General features: G+C 45.9%; 1 protein-coding gene across 8 annotated transcripts in view; it reads left to right on the forward strand.

The window, feature by feature from the left end:
• ASPH (aspartate beta-hydroxylase) overlaps nucleotides 1-24169 on the forward strand; it is a 675802-nt gene that overhangs the window by 546901 nt on the left and 104732 nt on the right. The window lies entirely within an intron of this gene.

Consider the following 24169-nt stretch of genomic DNA (forward strand, 5'->3'; position numbering starts at 1 on the left):
GCTCCACACAACACGCATGCACAGATGTCACCCAAAGATTACACTGACACTTTCATTATGGGTGAAGAACTGTCGCAGGTTTATTTCATACAACATAAGTATGACGATAAGTGGGTTATCTTACGGGCGATCCAGGGCAAGCAGCCCCTCGCTGCTCCGCCCGCCTTGCGAGCCAGCACGCACGGTGGGTCGATGCCCTGCAGTGCGGCACATTTTTCCAGATCCTCCTTTGGATCACGTGATCTGTCTAATACTCCCGCCCCTTTTAACGGGGGCGGAGCGTGTTGTGGCACACCCCCGGTTGGTCAGGCCCCCCAACCGCCCGTAGGACTAACGGGGCGCCGTCGCGGTCTTCCCAGAACCTCCTTCGGCTCCCGGACCTTGGCTCGGGCACCCTTACTGTGCCGGACAGGGGTACCCTTACTGTACCGCCTGTCGCAGAGGTACCCTTACTGTACCCTTCTGCCTCCAGATCGCCCTGTAACTCCGCCACAGCTCTGGGGAGGCTCCCGTCGATGCCAGAGCCCCCCCTTCCCTCTTGCTACTACTGATGCCCTGCCCCTGAGAGCGCCTCTTGCACGTCCAGCAAGAACATGTCCATCCCTACCCTGGACAGGTGTACCCCATCAGGCTCATAGAACCCCTCCACCTTCCTAGGAGCAATGCATGTCTGATGACAACCCATGCCCCAATTGATGTATTGAGAGTGCCATGGTTCCCAAATTGCTGCTGCTTCGAGGTTTGGATGATGTCTCGACAGGGCAAAACATTTTACGTAACTGCTGTGTGGACGCCGTTTATCATGGCTCCGGATGAAGCTACTATGACTGACTGAGCTGCTGAAGAATACGTATCTCTCAGCTCGAGGACCAAAATTTGTGAACGTTTCCCAACTCCCTGGCTCCAAGTAAAGGCTGAGCGAGAAGGGCAACACCTACATCTGTTTCCCAGGCTTGAAAATATGGCATTGGTACCAAGGCATGATGAAATAGGTGCTTATGGACCTGCAATCCGATTATGATTTTCAATTGCAAATGAGGGGCCTTCCTGGCTTCAAAGTGTGTTTCCAAACAGCTACAGCACAATAAAGCAAGGTGAAGGTAACGGGAGAGAAACCACCTCCCCTACGTATATAAACACAAGCTGACATCACGGGATCTCATGAGGGGGGGGGGGGGGGGGGGGAGGGGAGGGTCCTTGAAAGCCGTGAGCATCAGACAGTATGAGGGGCAACAGCCTCTGTCTTTGTACTCTCACCCAGCACACGGGAACATATGCTAACTGTCCCTGGCTGCATCATGTCACTGTCTCTGGATGGGTAATGCCACAACCTTAGCTGGTGACAGTGTTGTTGGCAAATGTGTCGTAGAGACAATCTCACCTTCCTACGGCATGCCAGTACAAATAACCCCATCCCAATCTTTTCTTGCTCCCCACTGGGACAGCGTATACAGTTTCGTTGCTGGTTGAATAGGAGCTAGATTTTAAACTTTATTGCTGCTGCAAGGAGTTAATGGTTTGCCTACAGACCTTGTTATACCAGCGTTGTTGCGTTATGGTAATTTGTGGCACCGACATAGTGGCTTGAAAAAAGAAACCTCTTATTTTATCAAATAATTTGGTGTGAGCCCCAGTTATGATTTAATGTACATCTTCATAGTTGGCAGTGTCTATCTTGCCAATACCTGGGTCACGTCTGCCTTAATTGATGACAATACATCTGGCTTTTCCGCTAACTTTGCCCATTTAACCTGTCAAATGTCGTTGGAAGGCAACACAGCTCTGGTCATGCTCATTTCAGAAGGTGTTAAGCCCTTTCCATTATTAGAAAGTTTAAGTGCAAAGTCCAAGAGGTATGGTCGCTCTCTGCTCTCTCAATTATGACCATGTAGATGAGGGCATGCCATTCTGGGGTGTCTGGTTGAAGTATGCACAGGTAATGGACACTCTCCCCCGTGTAGTGCTGTGAAACGAATGAAATGGTACATCAAATTCAGTCAGCCACCCCACTAGGCGGAGGCTTTGACTCCCTAACCTCTGCTAGTGTAGAACCCGGTCACACCTCCAGTTCATTAGAATTTAGTAAATTCACGACATTGACGACCCCCAGGGGCCTGGTACTGGGTTGTGTATATGCGGCCCTATATCACCTTGGACACTTAGCTTGGGGTGGATGGGTGTCAACCTAGCCTGGCTGAAGTGCAATACCTTTGACAATCACTCCTGACCAGATGTGCCAACGCAGGTAGAAGTAAGGGGTATCAAGGCCGCCTTGCTTCCTTTCTCAGTTCAACACAGGTCGAAAAAGATGCCCCTTCCAGTCACTGGTTTTAGGCCCTGGAAGGATAGCCCGTGGGGCAGACAGGTCTGTTGGAACCGGCGGTGAACCATATCCCCTGGCAGGATATCGGGAATGCCAAATGGTCTATAACCCCTTGTCATTATTTGTGCTCTAACGCTGTGTTTACCAAACCTCTTGCATCGCAGTTACACTTACTGGGGGATTAGTGTGCTGTGCTCCTCGCCTGTTTGCTCGCAATTGGCGATGGTCCCTCGAGGGGTGAAAGGTCAGGGCCTTATCCCTGAAGCTTAGCCATGCGGCATTCTACGGGAAATCTACAGCATTGCTTTGTAACGCTGCCCCTGGTTCCACTGTGAATTATAGTCGATATGCTCTCCCTCAGTTTTGACAAATCTCAGCTGATCGTACGCCTGCCTAATTCCCAGGGCTGACTGGTTTAATGCTTTACACATGGAAGTGCCCCACGAATGTGGCCTTGCACTGAAACTTCACTGGGTTTTCTCAATTTTTTTTTTTTTTTTTTTTTTAGCGCTAGAAACGCCCCCCCGTGCTCCATGTGCTTACTAAAATGGACCCGTTCCTTAGTTTCCAGCACACAATGCACTTAAATGTCATCTGGCCCTGTTGCCTATCAAACAACAGTGACAGCCTCTGTCACCTTCATACAATACATAAACAGACCTCACAAGGTCGCAGAAAAGGCAAGCCAGGCTAGGTCTCGGTAAACCCTGTCACTCTGTGCTTTCCCTGGCCTCCCTGTGGAACAGGGAGAATAACCTCAAAGATGTTAAGTGTGACACACAAACCCAGGCCTTCTACATGTCTCAAAACAGCTCAGTCTGCAGGCTTCTGTATAGACTAAGCTGCCACTATGCCTGATTTGAAAGAAACCTTACCCCAGCTGTTTCCGAATAGCAAGGCAAAGATGAAAGACAGCAGCATCTCGTGACTCATGCGTTGAACTCATAATGTTAACATTGGTAGATCGATTTCTTTGTTACACCTTTCCACAAGCTGACCATTGCATTATGGTTGAGACTGGGTTTTGGGCTGAACCTTGACCTACTTGTATTCCTGCTACCAAGATGACATATCTATATATACTCTCTTATCCTGTTGCACCACTTGGGACCCATAACTTAGGCCCTTCGTACCTACAGGCATTGCACTAATGCCAATGAGATTCCCCCCTTGTACCGGATAACCCTAATAAATGCTGGCTTTTGGGACAAAGATACCAGGGAACCTATGTAAAGGGCCTTCCAGTGCGTGTGAACCCATGTCATTGCGATTAGTAACTGTCGCTCAGTCTGAGCTAAAACATGCAACTTCATTCATATTAATCAATTAGTCAGCAAAGCATGCTGGAGATGAAGGAATGTGTGGCCAGCCCAAGGATATACAAAATGAGCCACGGCATTGCATGGTTCCAGAGACATGGCTGAGTGAAGCGGCCTCACGACTTTTGTGACCGTGCAGTGCAGGTACGACTGCCCCTCAAAATTTAATTTAATTGACAACACAAAGATGAAGCCCTACATGTGTACATACGGACAGCTGCTGTATTGCTGGCGGCGCCGGAGTCTGCATAAGACACTGCATAGGGGCATAAGCAATGTGGGTTTTAATTCCTATTAAATGCGTGCCTATGCACGATGCTGCCGGGTCGATACCGAAGGCTGTTGGCACTGGTGCACCACAATGCAAGCTCGCCTGTATCACAAGAACCTTCCCCAACTTGGACACACACAACCGCCTCTAGTGTCCTGCCATGTCATCTATTCTGAATCTTGGCTAACGAAACTACCATTGACCAAAGCTTGGCGATACTGGCCCCTGTGCCAGAATGTTGTTGGCGCCCCCCCAATGTCACCTCCCCCACAGATTCTCTCACTAGCCCCCTTTAACAGTTGACCAAGTTTCCATAACCACACTCTCAGATGCATTGGGTTAGTTATCTAGCGCCACTCCTACCAGTGTCGGGTGTCCGAGAACTTCGCATCTCACACAAAAACCACCGAGCCAATAGATCATATGCATGTGAATCAGTGTATAGGAAATGTTACCTGAGCCAAAGGACTCAAAGTGTAGGAGACTTGTGTCTTCCCAACTGGAAGGCAGTATAGTTTAAGGCTGCTTTGATAAAATACTGCACACTGATGCCTTTGGGTCAGATCTGCGCATTGTAAAATTGCCCATTTTTTTTTTTTTTTTTTTTTTTAATTCACTTAACTGCGCTAAACAATATTTGCCAGCCTAAGAGGGGCCTAAACTCATAGCAAAGGCACCAGCATCCTGCAGATCCATTCTGGCCTCCCATCCAAGTGCTAACCAGTCCCTACCCTGCTTAGCGTCCATGGTGCCTGAACGTATAGCGTGTGCAGGGCTGCACATAAACACAAAACACCGCAAATGCAGAGTGCAACAGAGGAGGTTGCTTCCCCACCGCAGCGAAACACGCACCATGCGCGTCAAGCCTGCTGTGCTCATGATGAAGGAAAGGAGAAGACGGGTGATCTAACCTGAGACCTCATGCGCTAAACAATGCTCAATAAAGTTCCGTTGCCTTGCTCATCTCTTATGAAAATCTCGGCTCAAATCCAGGTTTAGTTGCGCCCTTGCTGATCAACATAGAATCACTACTAAGTGGCGTGTTTACACCGATGCACAAGCTCGTGCCGCGGGGTTAAGGCACAGCTGCGGGGAACTTGTCCACAATGCCAGCGATGATCACGCTAAAACCCGCCTGTAGGACAGGCAGCCCCCGTACATGGCGGCCCCCGCGGTCCCCAGCGCATCTCGGTCCCCAGCGCATCTCGGCCCCCTGCAGCAGCTCCCCTCGCGTGACGCACTTTGGCCAAAACAGCCGCTCCTGGCCTATCGGTGCTATATCTAGTAGCGCTAAGACCCCCATGTCGTCCGAGGCCCGGCACGGCCTTCCGGCGGCACGGGTCACCGTGCAGGAAGATCCGGGCACTGAGGCGCGCTCGAACACTCCACCACAATTAATGCACGCTGCATGTGACCGCGCCCCACTCTTCCCTAGCTTACTTACATACACGGCACAAATGAACATGGTGTTCATCAAAATGTACGAAAACTCTCACGGTCCCATGGCAAAGTGAAGGGACAAAAAGACAACACACTGCATGTTTGCCAAGTGCAGACGCTATACTGTGTAGCTAAAGATATTTCAGTATTTCAAGAAAATTACCATAAAATTACTAAAGCCAGCCACACATTCCTGAATGTATACACGAGTAAGTCACTGTCCATCGCCATATGTGCGAGCGGAAAAAAACACCTCGAATCTGTTAAAACCAACCTGCTACGCGCTCTTACTGTCGCTCGACCATTTACACCCGCACCATTTCCAAGTATTGTTTATAGAAAGGCGGGATCGAACCCGTACTAATATATCCTTCAACACTATTTTAACCGTCACATCCCGTCACCTCCGTGAGAGCCTGCACCGCTAAGCAACAAGGCACGTCTCCAGCGAGTCGTTCTTGACTTTGGCAGAATAGCTAATGCCAGCCCCAAGCGCTCTAAATAGCCTAATCTATCAATAGTTTATAGGGGGCCCTGCGCAAGTACTCAGATAAGCAGGCGATTCCCCGCGCGCGGACCGCGCACCCCCCTTTACAACGATTTCGGGCGCCGGAAACACAAAACCTTTCCTTAAATGGCTCGCATGGTGCCATCAACCTATGGCTAATGCCGCGGCTCGGTTCTTCCGTGTTCACGCGGGCCCGGTTGTGCAGATGCTGTGAAAACAGGGTGAGCGGTGAGTGACTTTGTCTTGTGTGTTTGTGAGAGGGCTATTGGTGTAATTGGTCTGACACATGACAGACGTGTTTGTGATGACATGGGGAGTGCTGCTCTGACTGAGGGGTGGCGTATTGTGCATGTGATGAGGGAGAACATGTCACTGTGCTTGCTTTTCATGGCTGTGGCTGTTTTGTGTCGTGCCTGTGTTTAATGTGTGCTTAGAGAAGTTTGTGTTAAAAAGCAAGTTTGGCTGCGCAGCGCTCGTTAAAGGGGAGATTAGGATAACTCAGGATTGAAAGTGTATCTCTGTACACCATCCTTCATATCAGCAAGGACATCAATGGATCTCTCAACCCCGCGAGACAATGCACTAAAATACACAAAAGCTCATTTTATTCTCACTGGAGAATTTAATTATAACTAGAATGTTCAGCAATTTCTTGTTTTGGTAAGAATGGCATTGGAACTAATTGTTACTTGCAAGGGCACGAGTTAGGAGTAGGTGTGAACAGAAATTTTGGATGTCAAGAATTACTTGATTGTCTGCACACATTTACTCCTATAATAACCTCATCGAATGGGGAATAACTGTTCAGACCTTGATTTACTGGGCAGTATTTCGCACTGTGGAGTTTATTACCAACGATAAGAAACTGCCTATGAGCTCGTGGTAAATGTGTGCATAGGGGCCGATTTAAGGCAGTTGGGGATCGTAGAGGTACGGAATCGGAGAAGCATGGTTGTCAGGGGTACTATCACCTGCTTCCGCTATGCCTTATTTGACTGGCTGTGAACAAGGAAGTGGTCCAGGCTTCAATGCAGCCCTTTTTTTTTTTTTTTTTTTTTTTTAGGTCTTGGCGCGCCTCATTACTACACGGCACTCGGAAGGATCGAGAAAGATACATTTACAAACTGATGTTGCCCCACATAAGTTTTGCTTTGACATATCAGTATATCGGCTCGGTCTCGAAACCTGTCTTGCACCCCCCACAGGCGCGGATAACTTCCCGCACTCAGATATTTAAAACTAATAGCTAACCTCAAAAAAAAACAACCCCTACTGCGGGTGACAGACTATGCTCGCGCCCCCTAACCTCCAGTAGCATGCTCCGTACCACGCCGACGGGTAGCATCGATCCTCGACGACGGGCCCCTGCTCGCGGAGATGGCGTGCCCTCGCGCTGAGCCAGCCCGCGAAAAACGGCTCTCGCTGATGCCCACAATAGCTGACCGACTCCAATAAACTATGCTGCCCACTTACTTCGCTCCGAAGATCGAACCCCGAGCCGCCCCTCCTAGCGACCGGACTCGAACCAGGCTCTCCTGCTACACGGTCCGCCTTCCTCGCCCTCCGCCGCCCGCGAAAACGGCTCTCGCCGCCATCTACAAAACTCACCACTTCAAACTACTCTGCTGCCCAAAGCAACTACACTCACCGAACCGGTGTGCAGGGCAGCGAGGAGTGTAAAGACGCAAAGTCTGGAGGTTTAACTGGAAGTAGTTTATTACTCATACAAACGACACACTCAACTGGAGGCGGAGTGCGACTGGTACATACAAGGCGTTAGTGCCAACTGTCACCTTAAACTGTAAACTGTCACTAGAATCTCCGGCTGTCAACATTCCAGCCGGGAAGTGCCACGCGCGGAAGGGAGGGGCGTGCGGGGACGTAAGCATGGTGACACATACTATGTAGCATCATAACACATCTCCCCCCTCAAGGAAAGGAATATGGGAGAAAGGAAACAAAGGGTACAACTTGGAGAAGTGGGGCAACCACCAGCTATTCACACAAAAAATCCTTGTATTTGCTGGGTTTAATCACAACGCGACCACATCTACTCGTTGTTGCTTCCTCTTCCTTATCTTCCGTCTCCAACTCAGGTTCCAGTATGGATTCTAGTGTTTCATCTAAACCAGTTCGACCACCAGGTGTGGAGGCAACAGGAACACCACTTATTCCACCATCTTCCGGTTCGCCTTCTAACTCCATGTCACTTCCATGACAAACTGAAGTGCACGATTCATCCGTGGTAGCATCACAGCTAGCACCTATGGTCTCAACAACCTCTTTTCCCTGTCCCTTGGTGCCGTTTTCTCCCGTTTGTTGCTGTGGCATGTCGTCACCATCTTCCTCTGAATCCATAAAATCAAAATCAACTCGCCCCATTCCACTAGTTCCTTTGCACTTTTCTATCCTTTCCATGTTTACTTCACTCTGTGTTTCTTTAGGAGCTTTTTCCACTCTTTTACAAACTGATATTGCAGAGGCATGCCATACTTTTCCGTCCCCAAGGCGTGCCGAATTACAAAATACTTCCTTTACTTCTAATGGGTTGGAGAACCTGTTTTGGCCTTTGGTTACAATACCGCTTTTCCTTACTCTCACTACGTCCCCAACTTTCAGGTTGACTTCCTTGCAGTTGTGTTTCTTGTCATAACGTACTTTACTCTGTTCCTTTGACTCTTGTATCTTCCTCCTTACACCCTCAACAGACCAATCTGATTTCCTTGCACTTTTTAGCCAACCAATATTGTCTTTGGAAATTGGAGTTCTTCCCCTTAGCATCTCAAAAGGGCTTACCGTGGTTTTTTCTCCAGGTGTTATCCTGTAGCTCCATACCATTTTTTCCACTTCCTTTCTCCAGCATTTTCCGTTATTGTTTGCTAACTGGATGATGCCTTTTATCACCCTGTTAAACCTTTCTACGGCACCGTTACCTGCTGGATGGTAAATGCTGGTGGTTTTATGTTCCATTCCTTTTCCTTTTACAAACTTTTTGAAAATGTCAGATGTGAACTGACTACCATTGTCACTGACAATAACCTTAGGTATGCCTTCTCTACTGAATATCTTTTCCAAAAACTTAACAACATCTGTTGCTTCAGCCTTCCTGCAGATCTTAATTTCAGGCCATTTTGAGAAATGATCTATCAATACCAAAACATACTTTTGTTCTTCCTGCCATTTTACTGGACCCATTACGTCTACGCCAACTCTTTCCCATGCCATGTTAGGGCAGTCTAATGGTTGCAACGTTGGTTTTAAAACATGTTGGGTTTTATCCGAATTCTCACAGGGTACACAATTCCTCACGGCTCTCTCAATCTGAATATCACACCCTGGCCACCAATACCAGTTTTTTACTCTCTGTTTTGTTTTACTTATGCCGAGATGTCCCTCATGGCATAACTCAATAAGTCTTTCCCTCAAGGCTGTGGGTGGTATCACTTTACCTTGTCTTAATGCCATTACTTTTTCTATCGATAGCTCATTCCTTATTTCCCAATAGGCTCGCATTTCCTTTGTCATATAATGCTTCTTTGGCCATCCTGCCACAATGTGTGTCTTTACCTCTTCTAATGTTTTGTCTTTTTCATATTCTTCCTTCCATGTTTCTTTGGTTATACTTGGGAATTCCTCACTTACGCTGGCAACACATAGTTCTTCTTCCATCTCATTTTTTTCCGTACCTTGCAATGGTAAACGACTTAGAAAATCTGCTACTACATTCTTAGATCCTGGCAAGTATTGCACATCATAATTGTAATCCATCAATTTGATTGACAACCTAGCCAATCTTGGAGATGCGTTGAATAATCCTTTTGCTGTGAGCACTTTTGTAAGGGGTTTGTGGTCACTCCTTAAAATTATTCTTTTCCCCCATATATATTGTCTGTAATGGTCCAATCCCCAAGCACATGCCAGTGCCTCTCGCTCGATTACGGAATACCTCTCTTCCGTTTGAGTAAGAGCCCGGGATGCGAAGGCAATTGTTACTTCCTTGCCATTAGATTCCACTTGGGATAATACTGCTCCTATCCCCTTTCATCTGTAGTGACTACACACTGTAATTCGTTATCAAAACCCTGAAGGGGTGGTGCATCACATATTTCTTTTTTTAGGTTTTTGAAACTGTTCTCACAATCTAGTGACCACTCAAATTTGACTTTGTTTTTTAGCAGGTTTCTGATACCATGTGTTTTCATCGAGAAATTTTCCACAAACTTAGAATAGTATTCCACTAGACCTAGGAACGATCTTAACTCCTCTTTATTTTGTGGTATAGGAGCATCTTTTATGGCTTTGATCAATTCCTTCTTGGGTTTCACTCCATCCTTGGCGATTTCATGACCTAAGTAAGTAACGGAGTTCTTCCTAAATTTACACTTCCTGTATTCTGCTGTTAAACCTTCTTTCTCTATGATTTTAAGAACTTGTTCCAAACGTTTGTCATGTTCTTTCTTGTCCTTTCCCATTATGAGGATATCATCCTGAAAAATGAGTATGTTCTTTATGCCTTTGAATATTTCGTGCATCAGTCTTTGGAATAGCGCAGCTGCAGACGCTAACCCAAACGGTACCCTTTTGAATCTATAACACCCGAAAGGCGTTATAAACGTAGTGAGGTGTCTGCTCTCTGGATGCAAAGGCACCTGATGGTATGCAGCAGCCAAATCAACGGTTGAAAATACAGTCATTCCCTTAGTGAGGGATAACAACTCGTTTATTTTTGGTAAAGGGTACTGGTCGATTAGAATGTTTTTGTTTAAGTCACGCAAATCAATGCATAATCTTAACTTTTTGTTGGCCCTTCTAGCGACTACCAATGGTGCGACCCACTCTGATGATTCCGTAGTCTCAATTATTTCAGCATCTAACAGTTTGTTTAATTCTGTTTCAACTTCTTCTTTTAAAGACAAGGGTATTTGTCTAACTTTGTGTAGACAAGGTTCTGCGCCTTCTTTTAGTCTTATTATGTGTTGGAATCCTTTTAGTTTCCCTATTTTCCCATTAAATACTTTAGGAAACCTTTCAATCAGATCACAGTCTTCCTGTATTGTTATTAGGACAGGTTCAGCGCAATTCGGATTGAGAGTTATTCCCAGTTTTCCTTGATCTCTCCATCCTAGAACTGAAGGACCGTTGATCGCTACATATAGCTTGCTTTTGGTTTCTCTTTCTTTGAATGCAAATTTAAGTTCCTTAAACCCCATAAGTTCTATAGGCTCTCCTGTGAATGTCTTGAGGCTGATATCCGGTTCCCTTAATTGTTTTCCTACTTTATCCTTAAACTTCTCTTTCCATACATCACGGTTTATTATTGTACACGGTGACCCAGAATCCGCTACAATATTAATACTCACACCTCCTATTTCAACCAAACAGGTTGGTTTTTTTTTCTTGCATATTTCCTCTTCTGCTGTATTGGTTTCTTCATTAATCTCCAGCACGCACAAATTGTACACAGATTCATCAGAGGATTCTTGCTCGGATTCTTCCTCTTCTACGTCCTCCACAAATTTCACCTTCTCTTTCATTTTCCTATTGCATGACTTTTGGAAATGGCCTATGATACCACATTGGGAACATTTATTGTTTCTTGCTGGGCATTTCCAATCGTTTGCCAGATGTTTTCCGCTACCACAACGGTAACACTTCAATCGTTCAAACTGGCCAGCATTTCCTCTGTATGTGGGTATGTCCCTCATTTTATTCTTAGCATATGTTTTTCTACTACTTATCTTAGCCACAACGTTGGTTTCTTCTACCTTATTCTTTCCTTCATTAATCACCTCCTTAGCACATCTCCCTGTTAACTCAGCTTTCTTTACTATTTCAATTACTTGGAGGAGGGGTTTTTCTCCTTTAGCCCACAGTGTGTCTTGTATATTTGAATTTGCAGCACACATGACAATCTGGTCTCTTATTAAATCGTCATGCATATTTTCAAATTTGCAAGATAGTGCTAAGTTCTTGAGTGCCGACACATAGTCATCAATGCTTTCTTCTTTCCCTTGTTTCCTTCTATAGAATTTGTACCTGTGTACAGCAACACACACTGTAGGCTTGTAGTAACTATCCAAATCCTCCATTGCCTCATCGTACACTTTCCTATCACCCTCTGTTCTTGTTTTCTTTGTGATATTGTTATATACTGTCAAACCACCAGCACCTAAACAATGTAATAAGATTTTTTTCTTCTCTTCCTGTTTTAGTGGTTCATCCTCCTTGTCAAAAGTGGATATATAGTTGCAAAAATACTCCTTCCAATTCTCCCATTTTATACTTGGTGCACCTGTACCTTTTAGAAATGCCTCTGGTGGCTGTAGATTGTATACATTACTAGATGCCATGGTAAACTCTCTTTACGTTTATTGAATATAGTTTCTTGCTTAAGCTTCTTTTTTTTTTTTTTAAACAAATATTGTGTAAAACCCGTTCTTTTCACACACACCCTTAACTAGTGTGCTTAGTACGCTTCCGCTGGAGATTAGTCACAAAAAAACGTTGTTATTCCTACTCTCCAGCTGATCGTACTGTTGTTCTAGTCAATTTCTTCGTAAACCCGTTACCAGCGTTTCACTTCCTTATTAAAATGGCGGCACGCCGGTTTCCTGTGCGTGAAAACTAGACCGTGGTTTGCATACTCACTTCCGCTGCCTTGACGTCACGACGTTCTATCCTGAACGCCCTGGGTCTGAGGAGAATTTCTTCCACGTTACCTCACGATATTTCGCCGCGCTGGATAACAACTACAAAAATGCTCGGTGAGTTTGATAAGTTGAAATTATTTGTAATCCGTCACTACTCACACATCTTCGTTGTTTTCGTTCCTTTAGATGCGTAGCTAGTAAGTCTTTTCCGTAATCCACTTGTTCACTGTAGAAACCCGTCTTGTTTCAATTGTAATTCGACAGTGTCTTCTTTAGTTCGCCGGTAAAGCTTCCGACAAGTCTTCCATATAGATACTCGTTTGAAGTCAGTCACTACTCACACGACATTTGTTCGTCGCTGTTCGTTACGTGGTGCGTGGCAATCATTTATTTAAGTTGTTTTTACCACCTTAAGTCCGACGCTTCTTAAATTGGAATCCTTACTTCAGTTACTCTTGGTGGTGCTGAACACACAAAAGCCTTTTCAGGAACACTTTCCTCTCAAGATTCGTAGATGACCACTATAGCCTCTTAATTCCATCAAAGTTCCGCTTAATAGTTGACTCCTTCAAACACTTTTCTTATATCTCTCACTTGTACCGTTATTCTCAAATTTCTTCGCCTCCTCTTCCGTTGCACAATCCTTTTTCTACTTGTGGGTTCTTCTGTGTGTCGTTAACATCACCATTCCTCGTCGCCAAATTGTAAAGACGCAAAGTCTGGAGGTTTAACTGGAAGTAGTTTATTACTCATACAAACGACACACTCAACTGGAGGCGGAGTGCGACTGGTACATACAAGGCGTTAGTGCCAACTGTCACCTTAAACTGTAAACTGTCACTAGAATCTCCGGCTGTCAACATTCCAGCCGGGAAGTGCCACGCGCGGAAGGGAGGGGCGCGCGGGGACGTAAGCATGGTGACACATACTATGTAGCATCATAACAAGGAGGACCCAGCGCTGGGGCGACGTGGCGAACGGCGGGAAGATAGCAGGATAGACCACGACTCGACCGACGGCGTGTCCGGCGCAAATCTCGCGTGGCCAAAATTCGCGTGGCCAGGAGCGCAGGAAGCAGAGGAAGCTCTGAGGGGGTGAGGCGCTTAAGAGGGGGGTCTAGCCTCGCGGCACGCCTCCCCCAAGACAAACCCATTGGGGGCCTCCCCTCCCCGAGGCGCGGCCTCGCTAGAGAGGCGGAGCAGGGGGGGGGGCTCCGACGGGCGGCCACTAGAGGGCTGCCCTGCTGATGTCCCCCTTCGTGGGACGCGGGCAGCGGCATTCATCACGCTGACGTTTCTGTTATGAGCTGGTGACCTTTACCTGGAATGGTGATAAGCTGCCTCCAGCTGAGTGGTATTACACAACATGGCAATTTGCTATCTGCGGTGCATAAATAAGGGTCTTGGTACATTAACACGCGCCGCTCCACAGTATGTGATGGGTGTGCTGACCACACGCAAACTGTCACCGAGCTGCGGAACCCCAACTATGCACACACATGATGAGTCTGATGTACACATGCTCCCAGTGGTGGCTGCTACCGGATTCGGGAGGGGGAGACCGAGGACGAGGGACGACTACGAAGAAAAGATTTTTAAAAACATACGTACCTGAAACGGCCGGCCGCCACCTCTCCTCCGTCCTATTCCTCCTTCCTGCACTCCCGGCCAGCAGCAGCAAGCACCCGGCTCCCGGGTTCCCCTGAGCCAATCACAGTGATTGGTCTCAGCGCTCAGATGGGGAATGGGAGGCTTTGCAGGTTCCTGTAATGCAGCCCGGTGAGGAAGATGCGAAGTGGACATTACTGTTTGGCCGTCCTGAGAGGGCCGTTCAAGCAATCATACCCACTTAAGCAGTGCAAAGCACACCCTGCCCCACGAGCCACTGACTGCAAAGGAAAACTGAAATGATAATAACGATAGTCATTATCATTTCAGTTTTCCTTTAGTTCAGTGGGGCGACGCTCCTCCTCCATAGCGGAGGAGACGCCACTGCATGCTCCGTAATGACAATCACCACCTACCCACTCAAGAGAATTTTATTAACAAAGGCCAACCCAGCAGGTCTCACTGCCATTTCGCCCGCTCAGAAGCATAAACCTTTTACAAAGGATATCAGAATGAATAACCCTGTGCATTAATCAGCTAAGTGGACTCTGAACATAAGAAACACCATAAAGGGACCCGCAGAGCTGCTCAAAGTTGCCAGCTTCCTGTAAACCGTAAACTGTGCACCTGTCTCTTACACTTGTTCATCCATCATACTGCTAAGCGCTATGTCGCGTAACACGATAACCCGCTCCTCAGTGGTCCTCACGCACAACATGGAAACACTTCCCACACAGGATCATAGCAAAAACAACACACTTCCAACCACACACCCTACAAGGTTTAGCGTGTGCTACTCATGTAAACAAGTGCCCCACATAGGGGTAGTAAGTGCTACATAAATATTGCAATACAATGCAAGAAATGCAGTTCCATTGTTTAACATTATTGACAAGATAGGCTGGCAGTATAATACTGTCTGTGCGAGATAACCTATTCTATATGGTTAAGAAGTGGCATGCAGCATTAGTACAATAGAGCGAAGCACTGGAGGGAGCCAGCAGGCGCAGACAGAGAGGACCACAGTTGTCAAGTAGTCCCTCATGCAGTTCAATGCAAGTACTCCAAAGGAGGTGGAAGGATCAGAGACGTTTTAATGCATGGGCAAAGTGGGCTCTGGCCCAGGGCCCCAGCCTTTCAGGGGGCCCCCTGACAGAGTTAGCTCCGTTCTCCAGAGTTTTGCCCTAATGACCTTGAATATTTCTTAAACAGATTGCTTTAAATACTGTTTTCATTAAAAATTATTTTTTATGTACCTGATGTGTGAGTCTAGTACAGCCATTTTGCAGAGAAATGTTGTGTTTATGTTTCATGCAATGTACATTAAAAAAAAGTTTCTTTTAGATCAAAACAAGGCCTAACATATAAGAAATGGGAGGGCGTTACAGAGATTATTTGCAGTAATATTGGTGAGCTGCTGCTGTGTTACAATATTGAAAACACACATAACTATCTATCCCTGAATATTAGATGTGAACACATTTAGGGCCTTATTTATGACAAGTGATGCATCGCTGTGTGAAAACAGGGATGCGTCATTTCTTAGTGCGCCCTCCTTGCGACATGATGCATCATGTCGCAAGGAGTTACAGATACGTCAGTATTTCTGATGTATCTGTAGGTGCAAAAGTGATGCATTGCTGGGCTGTGTCTGTAAATAGACGCAACAACAGCAATGTGTCCTTTCACATGGGGCAAGCCCCATGTGAAAGGGCCTGCTGGGAGGCAGGTGTAAGATATTGATGCAATGGCGTCCTAGAAGTGGCGCACTGAGTTCTCGTAGATTTCAATGCGCCACTTCTACGAGGCATTTTGCGGGGGCACACCCACCCTGCATACATTATACCTGGTGCAGGTGTAATGTGGTGCAGGGGTTTATAAAATAAAGCATCTGCCTAGATGTGTCACTTTGTAAATAGGGCGCAACATGGCACATTTGTTACGCTGCCCGTGCGTCACAAAAAGTGACACACCGACGGCATAAAAGTGAAGCAAGGCCTCATAAATAAGGCCCTTAGAATTTGGACGAGTGTTCCTTTGCACTGTCAGGGACCTAATGAAATGAAATGAAATAGTGTATTTAATAAAGCGTGCAGCTACTCAGAATAGAGTCTCCTGGCGCGTGACAGCGGTGGGAAAACATGCGTAAAAGACCCATCAGTTATTAAAAAGTAAGCAAGTTCTTCCTGAAAGAGAGTAGGTCTGTGGTTAGGTTCAGAGACTCAGAGAGTCTATTCCACAATTTTGCGCCTAGGAAGCCAAGGCATTTGCCTCCAGTGCGGGCATGGCATATTTTAGGCACAATGGCCAAGTTGGTCATTGGAAGATCTTATGGGTCTAGATGTTGTGTAGCGATTAACGCGCTTATTTAGGTAAACGGCTCCTAAGCCATGAAAAGCTTTAAAGAAGATGGTCATCGCTTTGAAGTCGATCCGTTCTTTTATGCGCAACCAGTGTAGAGACTTAACAATAGGAGTCATACTAGATCTGGGTTTAGGTCTCAGGATGGCTCTGGGCGCCGCGTTTGGTACCACTTGTAGGCGCTGGATAAGGGATTTGGGAAGACCGAGGCACAAGCTGTTGACACAGTCAAGCTTTGAGGTCACCAGAGCCTGCACCACAAGCTTTCTGTTCTCAAGCGGTAACAGTGGCAGGTATTTTTTTTGCATCCGGAGTATGCCAAAGCAAGTGCCAGTTAGATTTTGGATTTGAAAGCGCATGGATAGAGTCTTGTCTATGACAATTCCTAAGTTTTTGACTTTCTCTTTTTCTGCTGGTGGGGGCGGCAAATCTTTTGGCCACCAAGAGCTCCAGTCAGGCGTTTCTGGATTACCAAAGAGAACAACTTCAGTTTTGTCAGGATTGCACTTCAGCTGATTGTCTTAAGCCTTTGTGAGGCAAGACCTAATCATTGCCCCGTCAAAGTCGGTTCCTTTTTCACATGTAAAAATCAGCTGAGGGTCATCAGTATAGGAAACAATATTGGCGCCCTCTTCCTCTACTGGAAATGCAAGGGGGAATAGATATATATTAATAAGGGTAGGACTGAGAATGGAGCCTTGAGGGACATTCACGGTTGGAACTGGGGATGAGAAAGGGGGGAGCCAGATGTCCTGAGATCTATTTGCCAAGAAGGATGACATCCCTGTTAAGGCGGTCCCCCCAAGGCCGATGTTAGCAAGTCTCTCCAGGAGCCTCTCATGTGGAACCGTATCGAAGGCCGCCGACACAGCGAGCAGTATCAGAACAGCCTTGCCTCCCTGGTCTAGCTTACCCTTGAGAAATTCAGTCACTTCCAGCAGAGCAGACTCCGTACTGTAGTTAGCCCTAAAACAGGATTGGGGCTCATGAAGGAGCTTCCCATCTTCAATGTGTTTTTGGAGGGCCTTGTTTACATGCTTCTCTAATACTTTGGAGAGGGCCGGAAGAAGGGAGATAGGCCTGTAGTTGGCAGGGTCCATCGGTTTGGCGTTAGTCTTTTTTATCAGTGGAAGAATCTTAGCATTCTTCCATAATTTCGGCATGTTGCCTGAGGAGAGGGAAGCATTAAAGAGCTGGTTTACTGTGAGGTTTATGATGGGAGCTAATAGGTTCAGGATATTCGCTGGACATGGGTCGGTATGTGAGCCGGACTTAATGCTTTGGAGAAGGGTCAGTGACTCTTCAAGCTGAAACTCATGGAAAGCTAGTAAAGATTAAGTATCCAAGAGGTGAAATTTGCTATTAGAGCTAAGGTAAAAGGTCAGTTCTTCCTATGAGATGTTAGTGAAGGCTTGTTGGATCACAGAGATCTGTTTGTGGGAGAATTGAGCTATTTGCTTAGACCATTCTTCCGTGCATGGCCCTTCCTTTGTGCTGGCTTTCGGGGCGGTAAAGGATTTAACTATGCTAAAGATATCCTTACTTTTATTTTGGGCATTTTCTATCTTGGTTTGAAAGAAGTTTTTCTTGGCTGCCTTCATGAGAATGTAATAAGCTTTTAAGGTGTCTTTATACACTTTCCTGTCCTCAAGTAGATAGGATTTAGACCATTTCTGTTCCATTTTTCTACAATTTCTTTTGCTATATCTGAGGGAATCGTTAAACCATGAAGCTGGTAGGGCCGACCTCTTTGAGGAGCGGGAAACGACCGGTTCTGCTGCACAATGTTGGTTCCGAGCCAGGGATCTATTGAGAGGCATCCGGGGCAGGCAGACAGACAGCTCCAGTGAGGAACGACCGAGGGCGTCTGCTAACATCTGGATGGATATTTTATGGAACGTCTTGTAATTAGGGACCCTCTGCCCTGCGTTAGCCCGAGGGGCTGTGGCAAAGTTGGGAATTGCACATTTTAATAGGAGGTGATCAGACCAGTTAATGGGAAGAGGTAGGCTTACTGATATGTCAAAGTTGGGAAAGATTTGGTCTAGGGTATGGCCCGTCTCACGGGTGGCAGAAGAAATAGATGGAAACATGTTGCAGGCCTGCAGCGTCTCCAACAAGGAAATTGTTTGAGGGTCTTTTCCATTGTCCATATGTATATTGAAATCTCCCAGAATAAGGCAGGTATTGTATTTTAAGGCCAGGGAGGTGGTGGCTGTATTAAGCGTAGTAATAAAATTTCCAATTGCACCGGGGTATGTAAATCAGAAAACCAGCTATGCTATGATGGGGGGATAAGGTACAGTGGAAGCCTAAGGACTCTGTGCCCTCGATGTTTTCCATGGGTATGGGAGAGCAGTCTAGTTTTTGATTGTCAATTATGGCGACACCGCCCCCCTTCCTACTCGGTTTGTCCCTCCTAAGAATTTTATAACCCGTAGGGATGGCCGAGGTGATAGTGGGGTTGGAGGCTTCAGACAGCCAGGTCTCAGTGAGAAATAAAAGATCAGACTGTTCATATAAAAAGTACAACATCCAATCCCGTTTCAACCATACACACCAAATTTCCAGGGCTGGATGAATCCCTATACTACAGGGCCCCCACCCATGGGACAATACATGGGACCCTACATGCAACAACCTTCTTTTTTAGGACGTGGCCAAACCAACCAGAGGGGACGACGAAAAGGAGTTACGTGGACAGACCCAGAGAGACAAGTGCAAACAAGGAGCATGTCCAACATAACCAAGGAAAAACCGGGAACGAGCGGGACTCGTTAATAATCAATCTGACAAAAACAATCCTCACACAGGCCCAAGAAAGAGTGCTGAACAAAGGACTGGGATACGTACCAACCCCCAATCTTGATATTTTTAAAACAAAATGCGAAGTCTCAGAATTCTGCAGAAAATTAAAACTGAAAGCCTTTTTTTCTGGAAAAGAGACGGAACATAAAGAAGGGGATACATCCTTACGCCTAAAGTCCACTTTTTGTCCACTAAACCATCAGGTCCCTATCGAACTTTTGGCTTTTGAACAAGCCATAATGAAAGAAATCGATGATCTAACAGTTTCAAAAAAACCATTCATGAATCTAACCAACACAGAGAAACAAGCATTGGAGACATTGAAAAACAATAAAGACATAATAATAAAACCAGCAGACAAGGGAGGAGGCATCGTTCTAATGAGCAGAGAAGGCTATAACCATCAATGCCTTGATCTACTATCAGATGAGAAATTCTACAGCCCAATCACCACAGATCCAACCACAAGACTCCAACAGACGATTAAGATTATGGTGGAAGAAGCCGAAACCAACAGATGGATATCACACAATGAAGCAGAATTTTTGAAAACTATCTCACCCAAAACACCATATTTCTACTCCCTCCCCAAGATACACAAGGAGAAGAGACCACCTCCAGGCCGCCCCATTGTGTCGGGCATAGGATCGGTCCTGGAGCCGCTTTCACAATTTGCAGACCATTTTCTAAAACCGTTAGTCCAACAAACACCTACCTACTTAAAGGATACTCGCGACCTACTGAATCTCTTGCAAAATGTGAACTTCTCTCCCGAGACAATGCTTCTAGTAGGTTTCGATGTAGAGAGTTTATATACCAGCTTACCTCAACAAAAAACTCTCGAAACTTTAGAAACAATACTCTTTGGTCAAAATTGGACATACCAAACCCCCAGACATTTTATCCTACAATGCTGCACCTTGGCTCTCACAGAAAACTACTTCGAATACGAAGGGAGACTTTACCAACAGCGACACGGAACTTCGATGGGGAGTACCTTTGCGCCTAGCGTAGCTGGACTCTACGTTAGCGCATTTGAACAAATGTACATACAAAACCCCATAAACCCATACAATACCAACATCCGTTTTTGGAAACGATACATTGATGACATCATGGTGATCTGGGAAGGTAACCAGGAAAGCCTTAACAACTTTCATCAATGGATGAATGCCCAAGATGAATGTCTTAAATTCACCTACACAGCCAACAATCTACGGCTCGATTTTCTAGATCTAACCATTTATGTTGAAAATGACATCATCAAAACACGAACATTCTTCAAACCAACGGCAAAAAACAGTCTCCTTTCGTTCAACAGCTTTCACCCACGCCCCCTGAAAGAAAATCTACCTTACAGCCAGTTCCTACGGCTCAAACGAAACTGCAGTGATCTAGCAGAATACAAGAAACAAGCGGACGACTTGAGTTCCAAACTGCTCAGAAGAGATTATCCGATCAGGATTATCTCCAAATGCAAAAAAAGAGCCAGAAACCAACCTAGAGAATGTCTACTCCAAACTACAGCAAGGAACCCAACAGATGATACACCCACTTGTGTCACCACCTACAGCACAGCAAGCAATGCTGTCAAGAAAATAATCAATAAAAACTGGCGTATCTTGAATTCTGGAAACCTGAAATGGCAGAAACCCAGATTTGCAAATAAGAGGACTAGAAACCTAAAAGACATCTTGGTACACACACGACCTGCGGCTCCACTTAAACCGAAAAACACCCTATGGGACCTTCAACCAGTCACAGGTCACTATCCATGTGGACAGTGTTCGGTATGTCATTTAACAACACCGACAAAGACTATCCAGTTGCTACCCAACCTGAAATGGACCATAAAACAACACACCAACTGCAACACAGCCTTTGTAATCTATATGATTACCTGTCCGTGTAATCTCAGGTACATCGGAATGTCCTGCAGAAAAATAAAGGTGAGAATCTGTGAACACAGAAGTAATGTTAAATGCAGACGTGAAACCACCAAAATGAGCCGTCACTATATTGAACAAAAACACTCAGTGGACGATCTTAAATGGATCATAATAGAAACATTAGTAGGGTGCAAGAACAATGCCGAGAAAATTCTCATCGAAAGAGAACAGAGGTGGGTCCACCGCCTCAGCACAGACACAAAAGGCCTGAATGATAATATACCTTGGCTCAATTTCAAATAAGGTATGAGCCATCTGGCCTTTTGCTATACAGCGCCGAATACGCTGAAAAGTGCCATCCTGATCCGTCCATAAGCTCCCAGTTCTGAATCATACACATGCAAGACTTTTTACCCATTTAAAAATACACCAGGTCAATGCTAATTATATCGAGTGGCTACACCCCATTTTTAATAATTTTTTAAATAATTTATCACCCCCTTTTCATGAATAATACGTAAGTCTTTTCTCAGTCTCTTTTCATACACGAAGCTAAAAAACCGGCAACACACGGGATCTCGTTCTCCACGAGCCCTGCCCGCCAGCGTCAGCACAAGTCGTGCTCTGCCCGCAACTGAGGTACGGAAGGCACATCCCGTCGGTGGTCAACAAACCGCTTCGAAGCCCGAGATACTAATGGTATCTGTAACACCCTATCCCCCAACCTCCCTCCTCCCCTTCGTTCCCCTTTCCCTTGCCCCACCTCCCCTCCCTATCTTCCCCGTTCTTCACCTTCACAGGCAAGTTACTGACGCTGCCATGGCAAAACCGCAACTCGGATGCGTCTCAAGGTAATCTGCCTCTACCTACCTAACGTTGGGGTCTGCATGTATTACGAATGTTCAAAACGTACAGATAACAGAATGACTGTAACGATTGCCCTGTTTATTTGTCGAATCTAACGAGATCCTTTCGCGACTTTCGCGATGTTTTTTCCAACCAGTCGATAAACCAAGGGAAACATATCGTAAAAACGTGATCGGTCAATCGTACCGCACACCGAGATATATGTTTCCTTGGCCAATTCCCTCCCACAGTATATCAGAGATTTGCCATTATATAAGTTGCTTGACAGTATCAATAAGAATTGCCATTTTTTGTTTGTTCATTGTTTTAACTCACTTATCTTTTTTAAGCCCACTGACGCCCAGAAATTGGGGGTTTTCTTCTCATTGATTGTCTCTTAGATTTCGTTTTCATTTCTCCACAGGTAACAATATTTCTGAGACGTAGCTATCTATCACATTGTTTGAAGACAGCATTTTCAATTCCTTGAACTGTATAATAACAGCTCACACTACTAATAGGTCCTGAAGAATGCCCCACGACCCCCTCCTGGGACACTGAATGGGCAGAAACATGTCGACCTTTTGATATGGACACCTACAGTGCTCTGGTTACATAACCTAACCCTCAGCACCACTTCTCCTTTTTTAGAAGTCTCCCCACACGCCCACCAGAATAAATTGTCATTTCTTCAAGGCAATGTGTGTGCGACACTTTTAACCTCACTATCATCACCTTTGCACTATTATTACTGATCACTACCAAGAAGCAGTGGTTCCCTCCAGGTGGAGGCAGCATGACAAAAAAAGAGACCCAATGATAATGCTGACGCGTATTCTTAAGGCGGAGAATCAAGATAAACCGCCCAGAACCGCCCATACCACTCAAAAAATACGCTATTGAGGGTTCTCATTAACACCTATCGAGGTGTTCAAAGTTTCAAACCTAGATTTACGAACCTCTACTTTTGGTTACAAGTGATCCATTCCCCCTTGATTTATGACATATGCTTTGGAAGATGAATGGATAACTATCTCTTCTAGCTCCCCCTCTCTTGATTGAATCATATAAAAAGTAGGTCATAAATGTGTGGTTCATGCTTTTGCATAGAGCGACAATTTAAAAGGGTGGCCTTTAAGTCCTCTGTTTTCTTATTGTTTTTACACTTATTGTTGCATGGGAGGATCTTGGGTGCGAGTTTCCTGGGCTGGAGGAGAGACCAGTTGCACTTATTGCATCGAAAGTCTACCTCCAAGCTCGGATCAGCGGCTGTACACTGACATAATGGTAGCCGCCTAAGGCTAAGCAGTTTTTCCTTATTGCAAAATATTGGAAGAAACTCACTGGAGGGGAACTGGGCAGCATGGCCGGTGCCGCACGCCTCCGGGACGCTGATGAGCACAGAGGGGCTTGCGTTTGGCGCGACTTCCGCGCGCCCGCTGCGCGTGTCCGTTTGCATCAGGAATATATAGACTAATGCCTATGATACAAACTGGATCGCTAACGCAGCTGAGGAAGCGGAAACTGCGTGGGCTGAAATGAGGAGCCCGATAGTAGCCCCAGCCCTCCGCACAATCAGCGTATCAGCCGCGGCGGACCAGGACTGGAGGAAAAGCGAGATTCGAATCCAAGCAGCGAAGGAGGTGTAGGCAAGCAGAATCAAGTAAAGGGCAAGTGCGTGTAGGTAGGAGAAATTGTTAAAAAGCACAGAGTAATTCAGCCACACATATATACAATTTAAAAAGTATTGAAAACCTAGTAGCAGGGCAGGAAACACTAAATCCTAAAGCTGTCAGCTGTGCACCTCCGTTTACATGGCAATATATAGGCTAATGCCTATGATGCAAACTGGATCGCTAACGCAGCTGAGGAAGCGGAAACTGCGTGGGCGGAAGTGAGGAGCCCGATAGTAGCCCCAGCTCTCCGCACAATCAGCGTATCAGCCGTGGCGGACCAAGACTGGAGGAAAAGCGAGATGCGCATCGGAGCAGCTAAGGTGGTGTAGGCAAGCAGAATCAAGTGAAATGCAAGTGTGCGTAGGTAGGAGAAATTGTTAAAAAACACAGAGTAATTCAGCCACACATATACAATTTTAAATGTATTGAAAACCTAGTAGCAGGGCAGGAAACACAGATCCTACCGCTGTC

The sequence above is a fragment of the Triturus cristatus genome, chromosome 5_1 (genome assembly GCF_964204655.1).
Source record: "Triturus cristatus chromosome 5_1, aTriCri1.1, whole genome shotgun sequence".
Lineage (NCBI taxonomy): Eukaryota > Metazoa > Chordata > Amphibia > Caudata > Salamandridae > Triturus > Triturus cristatus.